Source organism: Trichechus manatus, unplaced genomic scaffold (genome assembly GCF_000243295.1).
Source record: "Trichechus manatus latirostris isolate Lorelei unplaced genomic scaffold, TriManLat1.0 scaffold00273, whole genome shotgun sequence".
In the NCBI taxonomy this organism is placed as follows: domain Eukaryota; kingdom Metazoa; phylum Chordata; class Mammalia; order Sirenia; family Trichechidae; genus Trichechus; species Trichechus manatus.
In genome coordinates, this window is record NW_004444209.1 from 1,591,158 (window position 1) to 1,599,907 (window position 8,750).

Below are 8,750 nucleotides of genomic sequence, written 5' to 3' on the forward strand. Positions count from 1 at the left end.
CAAGAAACAGAAAGAGACCTACATAAATGGAAAAACATACCATGCTCATGGATAGAAAGACTCAACACTGTGAAAATGGCAATACTGCTCAAAGCGATCTACAAATATAATGCAATCCTGATCCAAACACCAGCAGCATTCTTTAATGAGACAGAAAAACAAATCACCAACTTTATATGGGAAGGAAGTGGCCCCAGATAAGCAAAGCATTATTGAAAAAAAAAAGAACAAAGTAGGAGGCCTCACACTACCTGAGCTCAGAACCTATTATACAGCCACAGTAGTCAAAACAGCCTGGTACTGGTACAATGACAGACATAGATCAATGGAACAGAATCTAGAACCAGATATAAATCCATCCACCTATGGTCAGCTGATCTTTGACAAAGGCTCAAAGTCCATTAAATGGGGAAAAGACATTCTTTTTAACAAATGAGGCTGGCAAAACTGGTCGTCCATCTGTAAAAAAAAAAAAAATGAAACAGGACTCATATGTCACACCACCCACAAAAACTAACTCAAAGTGGATTGAAGACCTAAAAATAAAACCAAAAATTATAAAGATCAGGAAGAAAAAATAGGGACAACACTAGGGGCCCTAATACATGATATGAACACAATATAAACCATAACTAACAATGCACAAACACCAGAAGAAAAACTAAATAACTGGGAGCTCCTAAAAATTAAACACTTATGCTCATCAAAAGACTTCACCAAAAGAATAAAAAGAGAACCTACAGACTGGGAAAAGAAATTTGGCTACGACATATCTGCTAAAGGTACAATCTCTAAAATCTATAGAATACTTCAACAACTCAACAACAGAAAGACAAATAATCCAATTAAAAACTGGGCAAAAGATATGACAGACACTTCACCAAAGGAGACATTCAGGCAGCTAACATACACACGATGAAATGCAGTCAATAGCCATTAGAGAAATGCAAATCAAAACTACAGTGAGATACCATCTTTCCCCAACATTACTGGCAGCAAACAAAACGAAGGAAAATCACAAATGTTGGAGTGGTTCAGGGGAGATCGGAATTTTTATGCACTGCTGGTGGGAGTGTAAAATGGTACAACCTCTATGGAAAACGTTATAGCACCTCCTTAAAAAGCTAGAAATAGAAATACTATACAATTCAGCAATCCCACTCCTAGGAATATATCCTAGAGAAATGAGAGCCCTCACATGAATACATACTTATACACATATTGTTTTATGACATTAGTTGCAATCCCCACAGTGTGACAGCACATTCCCCCTTTCCACCTTGGGTTCCCTGTGTCCATTCGACAAGTTCCTCTCCCTTCCTGCCTTCTCATCCTACTTTTGGACTAGAGCTGTCCATTTGGTCTCGAATATCTGATTGAACTAAGAAGCACATTCCTCAAAGTGTATTATTTTTTGTTTTATAGTACTTTTTACTCCTTGTCTGAAAAGTGGGCTTCAGAAATGGTTTCAGTTCTAGGTTAACAGCGTATCCAGGGGCCACAGTTTCAGGGGTTCCTCCAGTCTGTCAGGCCATGAAGTCTGGTCTTTTTACGTGAATTTGAGTTCTGTTCTACATTTTTCTCCTGCTCTGTCCAGGACTCTCTGTTGTGTTCCCTGTCAGGGCAGTCATTGGTGGTAGCCAGGCACCATCTAGTTCTTCTGGTCTCAGGCTAGTGGAGTCTCTGTTTCATGTGATCTTTTAGTCCTTTGGGCTAATATTTTCCTTGTGTCTTTGGTTTTCTTCATTCTCCTTTGCTCCACGTGGGATGGGACAAATTGATGTATCTTAGATGGCCACTCAAAAGCTTTAAGACCCCAGACGCCACTCACCAAAGTAGAATGTAAAACATTTTCGTAATAAAACTTGTTATGACAATTGACTTAGATGTTTCCCAAAACTATGGTCCCCAGGCCCTGGCCCCAGCTACTCTCTCCCTCAAAGTGTTTGGATGTGTCCAGGACACTTCTTAGCTTTTGCTTTGGTCCAGTTGTGCTGACTTCCCCTGTATTGTGTGTTGTCCTTCCCTTCTCTGAAATTGATCCTTGTCTACTATCTACTTAATGATTTTCCTTCTCCCTCCCTCCCAGCCGTCATAACCAACAAAGAATGCTTTTTTCTGTGTTTAGATCTTTTCTTGGGTTTTTATAATAGTGGTCCCATACAATATTTGTCCTTTTGGACTGACTAATTTCACTCAGCATAATGCCCTCCAGATTCATCCATGTTGTGAGATATTTTGCAGATTTATCATTGTTCGTTATTATTGCATACCATTCCACTGTGTGTATGTACCATAATTTGTTGATGGGCATTTAGGTTGTTTCTATCTTTTTGCTATTGTAAACAGTGCTGCCATGAACATGGGTGTGCAGATGTCTATTCGTGTGACGGCTCTTACTGCTTTCAGGTATATTCCTAGAAGTGGGATTACTGGATCATATAGTATTTCTATTTCTAGATTTTTAAGGAAGTGCCAAATCATTTTCCAAAGGGGTTGTACCATTTTACATTCCCACCAGCAGTGCATAAGAGTTTCAATCTCTCCACAACCTCTCTAACGTTTGTTATTTTGTGTTTTTTTGGATTAGTGCCAGCCTTGGGATGAGATGGTATCTCATTGTTATTTTGATTTCCATTTCTCTAATGGCTAATGATCGTGAGCATTTCCTCATGTGTCTGTTAGCTGCCTGAATGTCTTCTTCAGTGAGTTTCTGTTCATATCCTTGGCTCATTTTTTAATTGGATTGTTTGTCTTTTTGTTGTAGAGGTGTTGAATTTTCCTGTAGATATTAGAGATTAAACCTTTGTCAGATTTGTCATCGCCAAAATTTTTTTCCCAGTCTGTAGGTTCTCTTTTTATTCTTTTGGTGAAGTCTTTTGAAGAGCATAAGTGTTTGATTTTTAGGAGCTCCCAGTTACCTTGTTTCTCTTCTGGTGTTTGTGCATTGTTAATTATGGTTTGTATACTATTTATGCCATGTATTAGGGCTCCTAGATTTGTCTCTATTTTTCCTTCCATGTTCTTTATTGTTTGAGATTTTATTTTTAAGTCTTTGATCCATTTTGAATCAGGTTTTGTGTATGGTTGTAAGGTATGGATCTTGTTTCATTTTTTTACAGATGAACATCCAGTTATGCCAGCACCATTTGTTAAAAAGACTGTTTCCCATTTAATTGACTTTGGCCTTTTGCCAAATATCAACTGCTCATAGATGGATAGATTTATATACGGATTCTCAATTCTGTTCCATTGATCTATACTTCTGTTGTTGTACCAGTACCAGGCTGTTTTGACTACCAGGGTGGTATAATAGGATCTACAATCAGGTAGTGTGAGGTCTACCACTTTGTTCTTCTTCTTCACTAGTGTTTTATTTATCTGGTGTCTCTTCCCTTTCCATATGAGGCTGGTGATTTGTTTCTCTGTTTCATTAAAAAATGTCACTGGAATTTGGATTGGGATTGCATTGTATCTGTAGATAGCTTGGGCTAAAATTGACATTTTCACTATGTTGAGCTTTCCTATCCATGAGCATGGTATGTTTTTCCACTTATGTAGGTCTCTTTTGGTTTCTTGCAGTTGTATTTTGTAGTTTTCTTTGTATAGGCCTTTTATGCCTCTGGTTAGATTTATTCCTAAGTACTTTACCTTCTTGGGGGCTATTGTAAGTGGTATTAGTTTGGTGATTTCCTTTTCAAAGTCCTCTTTGTTGGTGTAGAGGAATTCAACTGATTTTTGTATGTTTATCTTGTATCCTGATACTTTGCTGAAATCTTCTATTAGTTATAGTAGTTTTCTTGTGGATTCTTTGGGGTTTTCTGCATATCATCTGCAAATAGGGATACTTTTACTTCTTCCTTACCAATTTGGAACACCCTTTGTTTCATTTTCTTGCCTTATTGCTCTGGCTAGTACCTTCAGCACAATGTTGAATAAGAGTGGTGATAAAGGGCATCCTTTTCTGGTTCCTGTTCTCAAGGGGAATGCTTTCAGTCTATCTCCTTTTAGAATGATGTTGGCTGCTGGCTTTGTATAAATGTCCTTTATTATGTTGAGGAATTTCCCCTCTATTCCTGTTTTGCTGAGAGACTTTATCAGGAATAGGTGTTGGACTTTGTCAAATGCCTTTTCTGCATCGATTGATAAGATCTTGTGGTTCTTATCTTTTGTTTTATTTATGTGATGGATTACTTTGATTGATTTTCTAATGTGGAACCATCCTTGCATACCTGGTAGGAATCCCACTTGGTCATGATGAATTATTTTTTTTGATATTTGCTGAATTCTATCGGGTAGAATTTTGATGAGAATTTTTACATCTATATTCATGAGAGATATCTGTAGTTTTCTTTTTTTGTGGTGTCTTTGCCTGGCTTTGGTATTAGGGTTATGCTGGCTTCAAACAATGAGTTCGGGAGTATTCCTTCCTTTTCTATGCTCTGAAATACTTTTAGTAGTATTGTCTAGTAGTAGTATAGAAGTGTAGTTAACTCTTCTCTGAACATTTGGTAGAATTCTCCAGTGAACCTAGGCTGAAATCTTTACAGGAGAATACTGCCAGGTCTTTTATCCCAGGAGCAGTTGATGGGTTATATTTCGTAGATCGAGCCCTAGTGGTGCAATATTGAGCCAAAAAAAACCCACCAAACCCATTTCCATCAAGTCAATTCCACCTCATAACAATCCTATAGGACAAAGTAGAACTGCCCCCATAGGGTTTCCAAGGAGTGGATGGTGGATACAAACTGCCAACCTTTTGGTTAGCAGCCAGGCTCTTAATCACTCCACACCAAGGCTCCTCTGTGAAGTATAGATGGTTGCTATTAAAATTATTTCATCAGTATCAACAGAATGATGAGGTCTGAGAAGATTTAAGTTGCCCAAGATTTAGTATTTGTGCCTATTCCAAAGAATGGTGATCCAATAGAATGAGGAGATTATTGAGCAATATCATTAATATCACATGCAAGTAAAATTTTGCTGAGGATAACTCAAAACCAGTTGCAGCAGGGAACATCAACAGGGAACTGCCTAAAATTCAAGCAGGATTCAGAAGGGAAGTGGAACAAGGGTTATCATTGCTGATGTCAGACGGATATTGGCTAAAAGCAGAGAATACCAGAAGAATGATTACCTGTATTTTATTGACTAATCAAAGACATTTGATTGTGTGGATAATAAGAAATTATGGACAATATTTCGAAGAATGGGAATTCCAGAAGACTCAGTTATGCTCATACAGAACCTGTACATAGACCAAGAGGCAATCATTCAAACAGAACAAGGAGATATTGCATATTTTAAAATCAGAAAATGTGTGCATCTGGGTTGTGTCCTTTCACCATACTTATTCTATCTGTATGGTGAGCAAATAATCTGAGAAGCTGGACTATATGAAGAAGAACATGGCATCAGTATTGGAGGAAGACTCATTAATAACCTGAAACATGCAGATGACGCAAACTTGCTTGCTGAAAATGAGGAGGACTGAAAGCACCTACTGATGAAGATCAAAAACCACAGCCTACATTATGGATTACACCTCAACATAAAGAAAATAAAAATCTTCATAACTTGACCAACAAGCAAAATCATGATAAACTTAGAAAAGATTGAAGTTGTCAAGGATTTTATTTACTTGGACCCACAATCAATGCCATGGAAGGAGAAGTCAAGAAATCAAATGATGTATTGCACTGGGCAAATCTGCTGCAAAAGACCTCTTTAAAGTGTTCAAAAGCAAAGATGGCACTTTGAGGATTAAGGTGTACCTGACCCAAGCCATGCTGTTTCAATTGCCTCATATGCATGTGAAAGCTGCAAAACGAATAAGGAAGTCAGAAGAATTGTCACATTTGAATTGTGGTGTTGGTGAAGACTGCCAGTAGAATGAACAAATCTGTCTTGGAAGGAGTACAGCCAAAATGCTCCTTAGAAGCAAGGATGGTGAGACTTTGGCCACTTACTTTGGACATGTTATCAGGAGAAACCAATCCCTGGAGAAGGACATCCTGCTTAGTAAAGTAGAGGATCATAGAAATGGAGAAAGACCCTCAAAGAGATGGATTGACACAGTGGCTGCAACAATGGGCTCAAACATAGCAATGATTGTGAGGATGGTGCAGGACTGGGCAATGTTTTGCTCTTGTTATACATAGGGTTGCTCTGAGTTGGAACGACTCAAGAGCACATAACAAGTTGTAGTGACATCCAGAGAGTGCTGGGCTGATCAAAAAAGAAAATACGAGCAGGAGATAGTAGTGTTATACAACAAGCTATTTACGGAGACAATGGGTTGACAGTTGCATGCAGGGGCCAGTCCTTCAGAGCATGGCTCCTCCAGAGGCAAGTAGAACAGGGAGCCTCCAGAAGGGGAAGAAGACAAGAGAAGGGTGAAACAAAGGGGGGAGACTCTAGCTTAGAGAGCACCAAAGAGCAACAGCAGCTTACTAACTAAACCAGTAGCCGTGGAGTCAATTCTGACTCAAGGTGAGCCCATGTATGTCAGAATAGAACTGTGCACTATAGGGTTTTTGTGGCTGATTTTTTGTAAGTAGATTTTCAGGCCTTTCTTCTGAGGCACGTCTGAGATATTTGAACTGAATTTCTTCATTTCCACCACCTGAGGACTCCAGAAACAGCTTATTGTTGTTTGTTACTGTTAGTGGTAGTCAAGCCAGGCCCCCAACTCATGGTTACCCACAAGAGTAGAACTGCTCCATAGCGTTTTCTTGACTGTAAAATTTACAGAAGCAGTTTGCCAGACCTTTCATCTGTGGAGCTCAGGCCTTTCTTCTGTGGAGCTGCAGGTAGGTTCAAACCACCAAAGTTTGGGTTAGCAGCCCATTACAAACCGCTTGTGCCCCCTAGGATCCCTAACAACGGCTTGTTGTTGTTATTGTTGTTAGCTGCCATCGAGTGGATTTCGACTCATGGCAACTCATGTGCAGAGTAGAACTGCTCCATAGGATTTTCAAGGCTATGACCTTTTGGAAACAGATCAACAGGCCTGTCTTCCGAAGCAGCTATGGGTGGGTTTGAACCACCAACCTTTAGAATAGAGGTAGAGTACTTAACTATTTGTGTTACCAGATACTCCTAGAAGCAGCTTCTTGTTGTTGTTAGGTGCTATCGAGTCAGTTTTGACTCATAGCAACCCCATGTATAACACAACAAAACACTGCCTGGTCCTGCACCATCCTCACAATCGTTGCTATGTTTGAGCTCATTTGCTGCAGCCACTGTGACAATCCATCACATTGAGGGTCTTGCTCTATTTCTCTGGCCCTCTACTTTGCCAAGCATGACGTCTTTCTCCAGTGACTGGTCCCTCCAGATAAATGTCCAAAATGCATAAGCAGCAGTTTAGGGCTCTTATACCTACAAGGTTTTAACTTAACTGTGGCTGGCAGATGTTGGGCACAATTTTGTGATGTATACAATGCAGAGAGGCTCTAAATAGCTAAAAAGCCACTTCTTTAGACTATTTTTTAAAACAATTTGGATGTGTAAAAATTTTAAGTTTGGCACAGTAAGCTTTTTGGGTTAATGGTCCAGACTGTTGTGAAGTAACAAGCAACATGGAACCAATAAACAGAGGACATCTTTGGCTCATTTATATAACACAAGTATAGGTCAGATTTGAATTTATGGAATTATGTCTAACAATACAAAAGTAGAAACACTACATCTAAGACTACATAAGAGGAAGGGCAAATCTCTTAGTCTGACACCCAGTCCCCACATTTTACCTTAAATATTTTGACATGGGAAGAGAGTAGCAAAAGAAAACTCAAATACAAGCATTAGTGGATACAACTATTAAGGAACCCTGGTGGTGAACGGCTGAGCAGCTCAGTTGCTAACCTAAAGTCTGGTGGTTCGAACTTACCCAGCAGCTCCTCAAGAGAAAGACTAGGGATCTACTCCCATATAGATTACAGCCTAGGAAGTACTATGGGAAGTTCTACAACTATCAGGTGAGGAAATAACAGTTTTCAGTGCACCACTGACTTACTTACAAAGCTGGAGGACAACAGAAGTTGTTTGTGCTTCATTGGCCTTGGATGACCCTCTAGCACTTAATACTATTACAGGGAGAAGTAACAGTCTTTGATCAACCAGTTGGCTCTCTTTAGTCCTTAGTCAACCCAGAGTGAGATGCCTAGTGCTTGTGGCCTTCATATCAATCTCATGATTTATAACCAAAAAGTCATAAGAAATCTTTCTGAGATCACCCAAAACGCAGTCAGATATCTACTGAATATATGGATTGAATAATGAAACTGCTAAGTTAAACACAAAAGGCTGAGGAAGAACTAAGAGTTTGAAATTTTTATTTTATTTTATTTTTTTTGTACTTTAGGTGAAGGTTTACAAAACAGTTTCTCATTAAACATTCAGTACACATATAGTTTTATGACCTTGGTTAACAACCCCAAGACATGTCAACACTCTCCCTTTTTGACCTTTTCTTTTTTTTCGGTGAAAATATACGTAGCCAAAGATACACCATTTCAAAAATTTCTACGTGCACAATTCAGTGACATCGATTATGTTCTTCCAGTTGTGCTGCTATTCGCACTTAAGATGAAGGTTTACAGAACAAAATAGTTTCTCATGAAACAGTTGGTACACATGTTGCCTGTGACAATGGTTAACAACCCCACTACATGTCAACACTGTCCTTATTCAACCTTGGGCTCCCTATCACCAGCTTTCCTGTCCCCTTCTGCCTTCTAGTCCTT